A 14816-nucleotide genomic window follows, 5' to 3' on the forward strand; every position below is an offset into this window, starting at 1 on the left:
CAAATAGTATGTGACCTTCACGAGAAGCCATGTCAGAAATCCTCCCCCGCGCAGATGCACTGAGACAAGGGATTTTTTTTTTTTTAATTAAAGGCTGGAACTTAAGAGTCACTTGTGCACCCCCCTCCCGTCTGTCTGTCTTCCACTCGCCCTCCCCCCCCTCTCATCACCTGTGTGGGAGGCACAAAGCCAAATCCACTCAGCTGGAATTAAACTCACTGGGACCTTACAGATTGCACTGCTCCACTTTAATCACACACAACACACACTCATGTACACACACCTGCACGTAAACACATACGCTCACACACAGACACGCTCCCACACAGCGGATGGAAAGACAGAGGCAGGGATGGAAAGATGTAATTGATAGGAGGGCTGGTAGCTGGTGGCGACTGGGGAGTGTCCACGTCATAGGAAGTAGGTATACACATTACTATGTCACACACACACACACACACACACACACACACACCCACACCCACACACACACGTATAAATGCACACAGTATATAATATAAATACACACACACACAAACTGCTATCACTGGGAGCAGGTGCCACTTTGTCGGCGAAAAAGAGAAAAAACATTTGCAGCGGGGACTGTAGTGATTCTGGATATGCAGAGAAAATAGTTTGGTAACACACACAACATCATTGCCTTGTTGTTGGCAGCTGTGGCTCTGCACCTCCATCATTTGAAGGAAACTCACAGCTTTACCTGCACATATCCTTTTATGTTCAGCAACTAATACAATTTATCTTGCGATCACATGGTTTTGTTTTTGTGTATTATCTATGAACTCGCTCCATCTACTTTTACATCAGTTCATGATTTCCTCCATTTCCTAGAATTCCTTTTGACAACCCAGATTATGCTTTCGGTTGTGAGGACATAGTCATATAAAATTGTTTACAAACACTACATAGTGTCTAGGATTATGTAACATGTGTTGTGGTTACATTTGCAAACCGAGGCTGAGTCAGAATTGGCTACATTGAACTCTCAGTGATGAATTTCCCCCTGTTTGATCATTGATTATCAGTGTAAAGTGAAACAATGTCTCCTAGAAATTACATTTGCTGTTTTATATTCACATGCAATGTTTGGAGTTAGAAAGAAGTGAGCTTACCAGTCAGTGACTGACCTGTCAGTGGTCCAGTTGCATTCTAATGTAGGTGCAGGAAGAAGAATGTTTATGAAATAAGTGTGAGTTGAAATGCTAAATTGGTGGAGTAGGCTTTAATAAGAAATGTAATCTGGGGGGCATCAAAACGTACCTGTTGCTGCAAACTAATTATTCACGTAATGTTTAAATATCTAGGAGACAGGGTTTGTAAATGGCTGCTACTTTTCAATGCTGATGAATAAGTGCAAAAAACAGAGGATGTCTGCTTTCACTTCCCTGTAGCTGCTCTGCTAATATCTTCATGTGACATAATGTTGGCTATGGCTGACCAGTTACCTCCCAGAATAGGAAAAATAACAGTACCTTTCTGTTTTTCAGCATAATGTTTTCAGGTGGATTTTTCCTTTAAGGTGAATGTTTCTAGGAGGTTGAGGCTCTTTGTTTGTTTTTTGGCTATACACAGCAAGACACACATGAGCATACATGCATATACACCATGACGACATTAAATCGCCACTCATTAAAAAGGTTATTGGTAAAATCAGTCACATCAAGGCCCCTGCCTTAAAAAAGTTAACTGATTACAAGTCATACAACCTACAGCATCTTAGTCACATTATCATTATCATTAATGAACCATTAACACAGTGAAACCACATTTCAATAAAAAGTCAGTGATCAGATGTCATGTTATTAATACTCAATGATAGAGCATGAGTGGGTGGGCCAGCACTGTGTCATTAAATCGTCAGGTGGACCATCGCCTCTGCACATACACATACAGTGGATTTACAGTGGATTTATTATACTGGCCAGTGTTCTGATTGTTGTGTTTGTAAGATTGTAATTATGATGGTTGTGTTTAAGATGATGTGATGCAGCACGCTGAAGTTGGAGGTGGGTTTAGCAGGCAGTCAGATGGGTTCTGACATTTCCTCTCTCTATGCCATTCTTTAACAGTCTCTCAGAGGAGCTGAGGTAGGGGCTGGGCTGGTGACTCATATGTTGTGTGTCTCCATCTAACTTCCTCCAATCAGTGACAGAGGGAGGGAAGGATGTGGGAGGTTTGACTCTCAATTTCTTGGTTATTTTTTCCTCCTCATATCGGCTGTAAGTCCCCAGGTTGCCACCTCAACCAACTGACTCAGGAAAGAGTTTGGTTGTTTGAGAGGACACGAAGGTTACACATCCCTTATTGCTGGACGCATTTCTCCCCTCTTCTCCCTCACACCGCTCCCTTCCTTTCCACAGAGCTATCAGATAGAATGAGGGGCTAATTTTATCTGGATAACCCACTGCCTTGATTACGAGGAGCTGCCACTTCTTGATAAGACTGGTCTGTGGGTGGGGTGGAGGGTTTGAGTGGTGTAGGGCTGGAGGAGGACAATGAAAGAAAGGGGCCGCATCTAGATTGTCTGTTCCGTCAGTAGTGAAGCACAGAGAGTGTACAAAATCATGTAAACATCTGGTGAAAAACTAATGCAATCACCAAAGCAGGCACAGTGATGGTGATTAAATAAGATGGTTCATTTCAGTGTGATTGCCAATTAGCAGCATTTATCAGCAACAAAATCAGTCAGCACTTTGATTCTCTCAAGACTACTAAAAGAGGTCCAAAGAAGCCAACTTGTCTGTCCCAGTATTCAGGAGCACTGGAAAAACATAACACCAAAGAAAATGCAACAAATATGATGTACTACAGCATATGAATAGAAATAGTCTGAAAAAGCATGACAAAAGACAGACTCTTTGGAGAAAGCTGTTTATAGTCGATGGATGCAAGGGGTTAACGGCTTTCCTGCTGTAGACACTTTTGTTTTGATTCATAATTCAGTGTCACATTTCACATACTGCAGCTACATGATATGACTACTGATATATCATACATGATCAATGTTAAGTTGTGACAGAGCCAAAGTGGGCTATGCATATACCTAACCAGAGTTACACAGAAGTTAACTTCTTTTTCTCTGTGTCTGATTACTGAAGATGACACCGCTGCTGTTCATTTGCCATATTGACATTGTTTCATTGATTAGGATAATGAACAGGGATTCGGGTAAACAGAAGGATTCCACTGGAGATGTTTACTAGACGTGTGTTACTGAAAAGAGTCTTCTTTTCATCAACTTCCTTAATGTTGTCTTCACCACCAAGTATTTCTACCAGCATCAGAAAAAACAGGCAGCCCGGAGTGCGGTCTCCGTGTTTATCTCGATAGCTGTGTAGCACCAACATGTAGTTGTATGTTTGGAAAGCCTCCACCCCACCCCTCTACTCACCTGATTTGGGTTTCACAAAGGGACCCATTGCCCTTTGCAGCATAAAACCCCAAAACCTGAGCCAACATGGGATTATGCATACTTTAGTAATGAATCAATGAATGAAAGACTGAGTCACAGGTGATGGAGCAGGCTATGTGGGCAGTGGACAATGTCCAAACTAAACCACATCGGGGCTGATCTCTCGCAACCTTGATACTAAGCCAATAGTGTGTGTACCAACAGACACCACAAGTGTTGGCCTAATACCATGAAACTGTCGTGAGAGGTTTGTACCTGCTAATCTCAATGACACACTGTGTTCAGTTAAAACATCAGGGTGTTGGGAGTGTCTTGAAATGTCAGTGGGAGGAAACAGTTTTTGTTTCGTTGCAGGATGTTCTAGAAAGTGAGTTTTGAAACTAAGAGATCTTGGAAAATGTTGTGTCACACATATTGCCCAACATGCCCACAGTCTCAGCAAATATATGAATTATATTTATGTGTGAAGGTTATTAATCACCACCACGAAGAACATTTTTGTTATTTTGAAGCTTCATAATATGAACAAACCCTAAAGGTACTGACTGGTCCCACTGTCATCTGTACTCATGTAAGTAGCCCCTAACAATGACTCACTGATTTGTTGGAGATGTGCGTGTCTGTGTTTTGGGGAGGCTCACATAGGTTGTGTGAGGAATTGTTTATGAGGGCAGAGGCAGACTGACATTAAGCTGCTGTGCCGTCATCAGTGAGAAAAAGACATTAATCCTCCAAAATCCTGGAGGGGCAGAAGAGGGCAGACATGTGGGTCAGACATGCTGAAGCTGAAGGAGCAGGGGCTGAATGTGATTGTGTGTGCGCACTTGTTTTGAAAGATTCATCAACAGTTTGATGACAGATGTTTGGCATTCTATTATTTGAGGAGGTTTTCACTAGAGGCTATTGAGTGTACATATTTTATATAGTCTAGAGACTATATGAAATATGCAATATGTAATATGCACACTATTTGTTCAATACAAATAATGACTGTGCTATATTGGCAAATAGTATACAAGCAGAACTGCAGTCCAATTTGCATAAGCTCACTGGCATCAGCTGATTCATTCATGCTTCACAATCAGTGGCTCATTCATCCAGCTAACTAATACCATCCAATCAAATTCTTGCAGGTGTTCAACGTGGCCATTTTAACCTGACACTTCTTGCTATTAGTCTTCTGATATGCTATGCTATGATATATTTTCTATAAATGGTAAAGGTTAACTGTTTTTTTCTAACAAGAACTGATGTCAAACAAACTGCGACTTTAAAACACACATTTAAAATTTGAAAATATTTTACTGAGTAGCTCTTCAGTTTTGTGTGTGCATTGTGGGAAATAGTGTTCATCAACAACACACTCAAACATTAGTGATATCAGTTCATGATAGTTTGCCTGTTTGCTTTTTTCTGTATTTTTCTATGATGACTGCAATTGACCCTTTGCTAAGCAGAGATGGGGACTCGAGTGCGACTTAAGTCGCATGCACAGTGACTTCAGACTCGACTTGAGACTCGTCCTCAAAAGACTTCAGACTCGACTCGGACTCGAGGTGCGGGACTCGTGAACAATGTTTATTTTTAGGAAACGTCTGATGAGCTTGCCGTTATTCCCTCTCTCCGTTACCTATAACCTGCATACGTAACACGTAGCATCTGCTGCGCGCGGCCGCAAGGTGAAAGAGGACAACAAACACCGGCAGCTGCTGTGCCATTCATCATAAACTTTGGCTTTAAAACTTCATAAAACAAGACCCAAACAAAGACGCGCTGAACGCAAATAGGTTAGTAACCTGTGGTAAGTAAACATGTTTAGCTCAGCATTGGCCATCTAACGTTAGCTTGCTTCTTGCTTCAGCCACGACCGATGAGAGGTTTACCCCGACTGTCATTCGTTATGAAAAGATGAATGAGCGTTTGTTTACTTGCCAAACTTGTGGTGGTCGATTAACATAATTATTTACGTCCCGCTGGCTGCCATCACGTTAATTATTACCGTTGGCTAGAAAGAGGTAACAGGTTTATTGTTGATCATGTAACCTTAGAGTTTTATTTAGTTATAAAGTTACACTGGTTTGAGAGTCTAGTGGATTGTTGACTTAGCTGTCAGTGATTGCATTGCACATTATGGTTGCGCTCTGTAAGTTAAAAACGGTTACAGTTTATTGATTTGAGAGTCAGGAGGATGTGTTGACTTACAGTAGTTTATAAGCTGTCATTAATTGCATTGCACAGTTGTGCTCTGTAAGTTAAAAACTGGTTACAGCTTTATTGTTGACTATGTAACTTTACAGTTTTATTTAGTTATAACTTACACTGGGTTTGAAAGTCTGGGGAGTGTGTTGACTTACAGTATTTAATAAGCTGTCAGTAATTGTAGACGCATTGTACATTAGGCTACATGGTTGTGCTCTGTAAGTTAAAAACAGGTTACAGGTTTATTGTTGATTATGCAACATCACAGTTTTATTTAGTTAATGTTACACTGGGTTTAAGAGTCTGGGGAGTGTGTTGACTTACAGTATTTAATAAGCTGTCAATAATTGCATTGCACATTACATGGTTGTGCTCTGTAAATGAAAAACAGGTTACAGTTACAGAATTCCTTATAGCCATGCAGTTTTATTAGCAACCTGGATTGAACGCAGCAGGTGATACAGCATTCGTAATAACCACGAGAGACTTGAGACTTGACTTGGACTCTTGGTCAGAGACTTGAGACTTGACTTGGACTCTAGCTCAAAGACTTGTGAGCATCTCTGTTGCTAAGCCATGCCCCAAATACACAGCTGACCAATCACAGCACAGTATAGGACTTGCTGACACTTTAATGGCTGCGTTCCATTGACTCTAATGTAAAATGCGTAGTTTTCTAGCTTTTATTGCTCTATTTTTCCAATGATCTGGCCAAATGCTGTTGCTGGGGCACTTGTAATAATTACAGTCGCTACCCAGAGAGTTTGAAAGGAGAAGTACGATTTATTTACTTTCCAAAACCTAAAACAAATCCAGAAAAATGTAGGCTGTAGATTGTTTCTAATGTAATGTTAGTTAGCTAACTTACTACTGAATAGGCCCATATAAACCCACTGTTCTGCTTTTTAATGAATGTAATTGTAAATAGAGACCTACCCATCTGCGATAAAAGTCTGACAGGTCTGACAGTTAGCAACAGTAACTAAGGGGGCGTTGCTTAACGAAGGGTCAATTAGTGCACAGGACACAGTCCTCCTTCAACATCAAAGAAACTATTTGTATATCCATTGATCCACCACTATTGATCTGCTCACCCTAATCAATAGGTTATTCATCTTCTTTGTCCACAGCAAGGTTAACTCCTTGGATTAGGCGTTACGTGACGAGTGGATGTTAATTGACAAATCTCTACAGATTGGAACGTGTAAATGCACAGTACATAATAATAATATTGAAGGATCTGTTACGAGGTGTGGTGTGTGGACAGAGAGGACCCAAATGCAGCACTCTGAAGGAAGGAGGTTTATTGAGGGAAAAAGGGTGAGAGGGACTGGAGTGGAGGGAGAGGAGGACGTCGGGGAAGTACAGCCACGGGGAACCAAGGAGTCAGGGGACCAGGGAGCCGGGGAACACAGGGGCCGAGGAAGCGAGGAGAGGCGGGGAAACAGGGAAGTCCGAGGAGGAGTGGGCCAGTGGATGAGCCCAGCCGAACGGAGTGACAGTACACGGTGAGTGTACCTGGGAGGGAAACAGACAGAGAGACAAGGTTAGGGAAGACAGCGACAAGGCACAGGGTAAATGAGAAAAACAAGAAACATGGAAGCCTGAACACGGAAGTGGCACCAGGTATGGAGCAACGACGATCAAGCGAGGATGGAGTGGAGAACCGGGGTTTAAATACAGGCAGTCATGAGGTGATTACTGGCAGGTGTGGCAGGCTGACGAGGTGGCTGATGAGATGCAGGTGCAGGTAGTTGGCTGGGCTCAGGAGCAGAGGGAGAGAGAGAGCACACAGGGGAGAAAACACAGGGAGGCAGGCAAAGAACAGGCAGAAAAACTGATAAAAAGGAGAAAAAACCAGGACACTCACCGTCAGCCGGGCTGCCACCACAACAGGATCGATGGTGTGTGCTGTACAGACTTTGAGGCAAATTTTGTGGTTTTTAAATGAAATAAAACTAACAGGAATGTCTTATGTAAAACAAAATGTCACGATAAACACTGACTTTAAACCTCTGTTAATAATACTGAATAAAAAATGTTTTTAAACTCACACACACACACCGCGCTGTAAATGAGGAGAGAATTGCCCAATTTTAATTAGTAGCTGTTAAAGTGACTAAGAAACAAAACAAGAGAGCAATAAAAAGAGCAAAAATACATAGAGTGTGAATGTCAGAAAGACTGACCTTTTCTTTGGACCAATACTTTGTGACACTTATTGAGTGAGCGATCAAAGCCCCGATGAGTCATCCTGGTGAAATGTAAATCTCATTCCTGAGTCACTGAGAAAGAAATGATAGAAACAGAGACACACAGAAACATTATGCAGCAGCAGAGAATCAGAATTAAATGTCTTGAGGGAATACCCTTGCATAGTCATTTCTGTTTCTACAGAAGCACAGTGGGAAGACAACTCCCTTTGGTTTGAAGCAGGCAGAAAGGACCAGTAACACAAAGAGTCCAGATGTGGAGGTAAAAGTCCATCTATGTGCACAATGAGACTACTAAAAAGCTTATCTTTGTGCCCATTCAATTCTTTGCCCAGATTCTTGGTTTGAGGTGAAGGTTTGGTGTCGGTCTTGGAGAATTGAAAAGTAAGGGCTTTGACTTTTTTGACATTTTGCAACTTTAAAAACTGAATAAGAAAAAAGATGAGAAAAGGCAGAAATGTTACTTTAACAGCTGCTTTGAAGGCCAACCCATTGTCACTCCCAGGTTTTCACATATGGATGCACTGTTAAGACCCCTTGGCATTAGATTGAAACGCAATGGGGGAAGGTAAAGGTAGGTGTAGGATATACCAGTAAAGTCCAAGTAAGGAGACAGTTGAGATGGTAGGGCCTAGAGGTCGACCGATTAATCGGCCGATTTTTGGCATTTTTTAACATAATCGGCATCGGCCAATATCCAAGTATATCAAGCCGATTATTAGACAGGCGCATCTGTGGGCAGCCTAGTGTTGTCGTGGAACATGTGTTTGACGCGCGCTGACGCTAGAGTCATTTTCCAGCCGAGTGAGCAGCAGACCTCATCCAGTGCCTAAGGAGCTAACGGTAAGGATTCTATTCTTATTATTCCTTTATATTTAATTAAAAACTTTTGATATGTTACTGCCAACTTTGAGAAAAAACCTGAATAAGACACATGACATTTGGCTAATTTGGATCGTAGTTGAAGTTGCATTATCACAGAAGAGTTGCTATCATGTCACAATAAGTAAGCAATAATTTTGCAAATACAGAGTTAATCTGAGACTTTTATTTGTTCTGTTTGTGTGTCTTATATTTGAGAGGGTTGTCACTCAATGCAGAGAAATAAGTAATAAAAAAGAGACCAACGCACTATAGGCTAGTAACAGACTGGCTTTGCTTTGCTAACGGGTAGCTACAGACAGACCCGGTGCTAATACGGCACTGGAACCTTAACGACCGTTATCTACCGCACCAAATATCAACGCGGATTTCTGTGCTTCAGTTCGGTGCAAATAGGTTAAAAACCAAGCAAATATCGGCCAAATTAAATCGGCAGCATTAATCGGCCATCGGCCGACCCGGATTTCAAAAGATCGGTATCGGCGTGAAAAAAACCATATCAGTCGACCTCTAGTTGGGCCAGAAACCGGACTTTCATGAAGAAGACCAGTATTCATTTTCCCTGTGTTTAAGTTAGATAGGTTACAAAAGTTACGTTACTTAAGTTAGGTAAGTTAAGTCACATACATAAGTATAAGCGATGATGTTTCCTAAACCTAATGTGATGGGGAAGGCAACAGGGGTTTAGCACTAGGACCCAGGTAAAGGGGCAGAGTCTATAAATAGGGAAGGGAAGATCACCTGGTCCTTTCTTTCTGCAGTCACACACCTGAGGGAGCAGCTGAGGCCAGCCTTTGTTTGGTTCTTGATTGGGTAGGCTCTATTTTTAAATAGGTTTTACTTTTAAAAATGTGTAAAAATCTAAGGCTAATAATGCATTTCCAGAACTAGATCTTAGAATAATTTGTAGTTTATTTTATTAAAGAGAAGTTGAAGAATTGTTAAAAAACCTGTTATTTATTAGACTTCGTGGTGGTGAGGGTCCAAAGCTTGGAGTGATTGTCCAAACACATCAGCTAAAGCACAGGTATGTGTAAGATGGTTTTAAACAAGATTTTAGCCTTTTTTATATGAATGTAACAGGAATATTTGAAAATATAGATCCCAGTCACCTGCATGCCTTCAACGGCGGGAGGGGAATGTGTTTCTAAGTCAAACAAGGTATGATAATTGTTACATTTGCTTATGTTTCATGAAATGTTTCTTTTAAAGTGTTTTTGTATCTTACTGTGTTTTGTTTGTCTTGTTTCAAATAGAAGTTATTAGGAGAGCCAACCACTGTTTTTTCCCACCGGTTAGTTTTATTGTGCTCACACTAGATCCTTGAATGGGCCATATTTGTGTTTCTGGCTGTGTTAAAGGGGGAAACTGAAAGACAGAGTAACCATTTTGCATGGGTGTTTTGTGTAATTAGTGTGTAGCATGCAGATAGTGTTTTTCCATAGTATTTGGTTTAATTGGTTTGAGTGTGTGGGTTATTTCCTTATTTGTTTATCAGTTTGGTTATAATTTGTTGGTGCTCAATTCTACATCAGTTTCCCTGGTAACGCAGTCTAGTCCTGAATTGTGTTTTTCTTTTGTTTTGATGTAACAAATAAACTTTATATTCCTATATGATATAGTAGCCTCTGGTCCAGTTTGTTCTGGCACTTGTGTATGAAGCAGCGTGTGGTTTACACTAACCAAGAAGTTGTCTTGCCTAAACCTAACCAAATTTCAACTTTCACAACATTAACCACTAGTTTTATTTTGAAAGTCTAACCAGATGATGCATATTTAATAATAATAATAATAATTTCCTGCGATGGACTGGCGACCTGTCCAGGGTGTACCCCGCCTTTCGCCCAATGTCAGCTGGGATTGGCTCCAGCCCCCCGCAACCCTGTACGCGGGATAAGCAGTTGACGATGGATGGATGGATGGAATAATCACAACTTGACTATGGAGCCCTACACATCAAGAAATATTGATAAAGACGTAACCTGGGTGTTAAAAAGCGATGCCAAGGGGGGTCTTGACTGAGCGTCCATTTGTGAGAAATGCATCCATAACACACATTGCACTTCCCCAGTTTTCCTCAAATTGCCTTTTTGATACATCACTTCTTGGCTCTTCACCTACACAGCCTGAACAAATCCAGGCATGCTCACTCATAGTTTCATATAGTCTAGAGACTATATGATTGAATTTATTTTGAAAATTGAACAAAATGGGGGGCGATGGCGCAATGGATAATATGCCTATGGTGTGAGAGACCCGGGTTCAATCCACCAATGTGTCCCTGAGCAAGACACTTAACCCCTAGTTGCTCCAGAGGTGACCTCTGACAAGTGTAGCAATTGTAAGTCAATTGTAAGTCGCTTTGGATAAAAAAAGCATCAGGTAAATGTAAAATAAGTTAACTCTTTATTACAAAATATCTCCAGGAATATGCTAAAGATGATCATGACTCATATCAGAGAGTCCAAAGACACATTTTATCTTTTATTATCACTGAGTACATTGCTTCCTTTTCCATGTAACTTCCATTTGTGCTAGTTTACCTTCTTTTTCGTCATCCCATCTCCCTCTGACACAGATTCTAATAATCACACGTAGGTCTAAATGAGAAAAGCACTTCTGGTCTTATTCTGAGTCATAAATTATAAGCTTGATCTGAGAAGACCATCTAAGTGGTAACTCACTGGTAACTGCAGCATTGCCAGAGTAGTGACGGGTCAGCTTTGATCTATGAATTGCTGGTAAATTGTTGATTGGCATAATTCTTTTTTTTTTTCCAGCTCTACCAGCCACTCAGGCAGCTAGTAAATCATCGTCTTGTGTTTGTTTTCATGTTGTAAAAATCAATTTGCCTTGTAAAAAGGTAGAAGAAAAGATCACAAGGTAATTTCCTGTCTCCTGAAAGTCAAGTCACTGACGTAAGCCAATGCTCATTTAATCTACCGTTGCTCCTGATGGGAACGCTTCCTTGATATTAAGTGAAGGCAGTTATACTCTAAACCGGTTATCTTTTCTTTGTTTGACTGAGTTTTACTGCTATAAAAGCAAAGCTAGGAGTCTTGATAGGAAAGGCTCCGTGGTGTCTGTTCATTAAGGAAGTGATCAATGCCCTGGAAATGAGCCTTTCTACCTGAATTCAATCAGTGACGGAGTTAAAGCCTGTTATCATGAAGTACCTCTGGCAGTGATGAAAGGGTATGAGGCAGGCAGACGTCTCCCAGCTGAGAGGAGCCGGGCGGGGCTGGATGCTAGCAAGGCATTTCCCCTCTGAGTGGAATTCCTAGAGGGGATCTGGGAGCAGGAAGCAAGGAGTTGGTCAGTGCTATCCCATAATTCTGTGTAGTTATGTTTGAGGTTTTCTGAGCAGAATTGCTACAGAAAAAAATGTATATAGAAATTATTTTTGCAGGAATATTTCCTTAAAAATGCTATTTGTAATCTGTTGATATGTTCAGTAATGCAATCTAGTTACTGCAAGGTTATTTTACCATGTGAGGTATAGAGGAGAAATCACAGAGCAGGACAGCTTTTCAGCATTTCAGTTTGGAATACAAATAGAAACTTTGTTACAATTCAATGTAAACCTATCACAGTTTGAACAGCTGTCTAGTCTCATTTTTCACATGAGTTTCCCTCAAGTATTTTGTGAATAAATCCACAAATACTAATTCATTATTTTTCTAAATAAACATATACATACGCATAATTTTTTTTTGTGTGTGTTTAGATTACATAATGCCACATTGTATTACATGGAGCCACTGCTACATATAATACAAGCAAGTTCACTGAAAATGATTTGCCATTATTCAAATATACATTTGGCTGCCCTGTATAATAAAGTGAAAACAAAAAAAATCAACCCACTGTGACATTTTTTTGTTAGCTGCTGATGTAAATTGGTCCTCTCCCTCACTTCCCGATGATTATGCTTCAACACTCGATTGGTTACTGGTCCTGGGGGAGATGGGCTGCAATTTTGGGTCTGCCTGACACAAAGCAGGACCACAGTTACATAAGCAGACCATATCCTTAATGAATTATGTCCTGTGAAATATATCAAACTACAGTATTTTGAATTTAAAAAGACACATTTCAAGAATAATATATGTGGTGTAAATATAGTCACCTGGATTATGTTCATATAAAATGGATTTTTCAGTTGGTTTATTCCTAATATATTGGAAATCAAATATGGTTGCAACATGATTAGGGGGTTAGGTAAGTAAAACCATTCACTGAAGGTCATAACGAAAATGTCTACAGTGGTATCAGATGAGACATGAGCAAATGTGACACTGTTTAGACATCTAAAACAACCCAACCCATCCTGACTGCGTGAACATTGCAATTGAATGCAAACCTCTGGATTAGGTTCAAAGCATTTCTTTGATGGTTATGGTTAGGCAACACTTGCAATACTTAGTTAAGGTTGGGGAAAGATCATCATCATTCATGGATAAAGAAACAAATTTCCATGGCTGGTGCAAGCAGAGAAGCAGGAATACAGGGGTAGGACCCAAATGCAGATGATTGAGGTAGATGTGCTGCAGTTCAATGATCTAATCACACAAAAAGAGATACAAAGGCTTATGGGAATGTGAGGCAGGCAAGCGTCAAAACTAGAGTGCAATCCTACACAATCAAACAAATCCAGCACGAAGCAATCAGGAACCAAAATCCAATAAACAGGCAAAGGTTGGAAGATTGGAAGACTTGTTGGCAAATGCCCATTTACCATTTGTAAGTCTCCAAATTAAAAGAAAGAATTCACCATTTGTCCATGCCCTCTAGAGCGACACATCTTTTCTTAACCCTATCTGCAGGAAAACATAGTTTTTCTGTGCCTCATTAAAAAATAAATTTGTTTTGTGATGTGATGTGACAACTCTATGGTTAAGGTTCAGTTAGGTTTAGGCACAAATAAGACTTCAGGGAAAGGTCATAGTTTTGGTTAAAACAATTACTTTGTCAAGTTTAGAGAAAATTGTGGTTTAAGTTAAAATTACTACTAACGGTTAAAAGAACTTCATCATCGTGGTGACAAATAAAACCCCATTTGGTTGTCAATGATGGTGGTCTTGCTTTAAAAAAAAAACTTGATGACTGTCGGTTGGAAATATTTTGTTGATCCATTTAGTTGCTCCTCCGTATGCTGACTTTGTCACATATAGCCATTCACAAATACTAATGTGACTTTCAGGTTGACAAATATATAAAGGAGGTGATTAGGCGAAAGAGCTACAGAAGCATGGATGAGAGACCTTTATGAACAAAATTAATGAGTCAGAGGAGTGACCACAAACATTCTTACAAACTGGCAGCTGATGCCTTAAAAGCTTATTTTTTCCCATTTGATGGCAATTACCTCGCCTCTCGACTCATCCCCACGTCTTGCACTTTGTTTCACCCATCGCTCCTGCTGCAAACTCGATAAATGTCAACTCAAATAGCCTTCACTCTTCACTCGTGACCCTTCTCGCTTCCACCTCTCCTCCTCCGGAGTCAACTCTACCTGCTGTGCTCTCCTCGTTTCAGCTTGCCAATTCCACCTGCTGTCAAAACGTTGAAGTTAATTGGCTATCTCTCTTGGCTGTGATTGCACCCATGCAAGCAACCCCCTCCTCCCTCTTGACTTACATACAGCTTTCCTTTAGCTGGTGTCCATTTTGTCTGGCTGTGGCGGTCGGATGAGTCAGCCTGCATTCACACTCTTATTAGCAGCTGCCATCATCAGCGTGGTAATGATGACGATGACTGCCTTAACGTCACGTCGAGACTCCACTGAGCTGATTGCTTGGTCTTTAGTGTGATTTCAGATCGTGAACCAAAATTAAAACTGAGATGAGAACTGTTGTAAACTAAGACTCAAAATGTCATCCTGAGGCAAACAGCAAGTATAAATATGTTTTCATACTTTATTGCTTGGTTCTGTTGCATGACATTGCAATATGTGAAAGGTTTGAGTATTTGGGCCTGTCTGTGATGTTATTGCAGTGACCCTCTTCATGTTTTCTTTTTAACTTGTCGTGCTTGACATGAGAGGCTTCTGGGAATGCTGTGAAAGTGTACTTTCACTAAATATACGC

The 14816-nt window shown here is 40.7% G+C and overlaps 1 long non-coding RNA gene across 7 annotated transcripts; it reads right to left on the minus strand.

Annotated features, from left to right (window-relative positions):
• Positions 1-7476: 7476 nt before the first annotated feature.
• On the minus strand, positions 7477-14277 carry LOC119899415. 7 transcript variants are annotated; one of them, XR_005443840.1, is made up of 7 exons: positions 14096-14277; positions 12857-13289; positions 12595-12716; positions 11904-12018; positions 7822-7917; positions 7691-7700; positions 7477-7552 (listed from the first exon to the last, which is right to left on the minus strand). It is a non-coding gene; the product is annotated as an uncharacterized LOC119899415 (long non-coding RNA). The 7 variants fall into 7 exon arrangements; XR_005443838.1 differs by having other exon boundaries at positions 7697-7700; positions 14096-14276; XR_005443842.1 differs by lacking the exon at positions 7691-7700 and having other exon boundaries at positions 12595-12712; positions 12857-12900; positions 13091-13289; positions 14096-14268.
• Between the last annotated feature and the right edge of the window lie 539 nt (positions 14278-14816).

Source organism: Micropterus salmoides, unplaced genomic scaffold (assembly GCF_014851395.1).
Source record: "Micropterus salmoides isolate LMB-PRFRI ecotype aquatic unplaced genomic scaffold, ASM1485139v1 Ms_hic_scaffold_12, whole genome shotgun sequence".
Taxonomy (NCBI): Eukaryota; Metazoa; Chordata; class Actinopteri; order Centrarchiformes; family Centrarchidae; genus Micropterus; species Micropterus salmoides.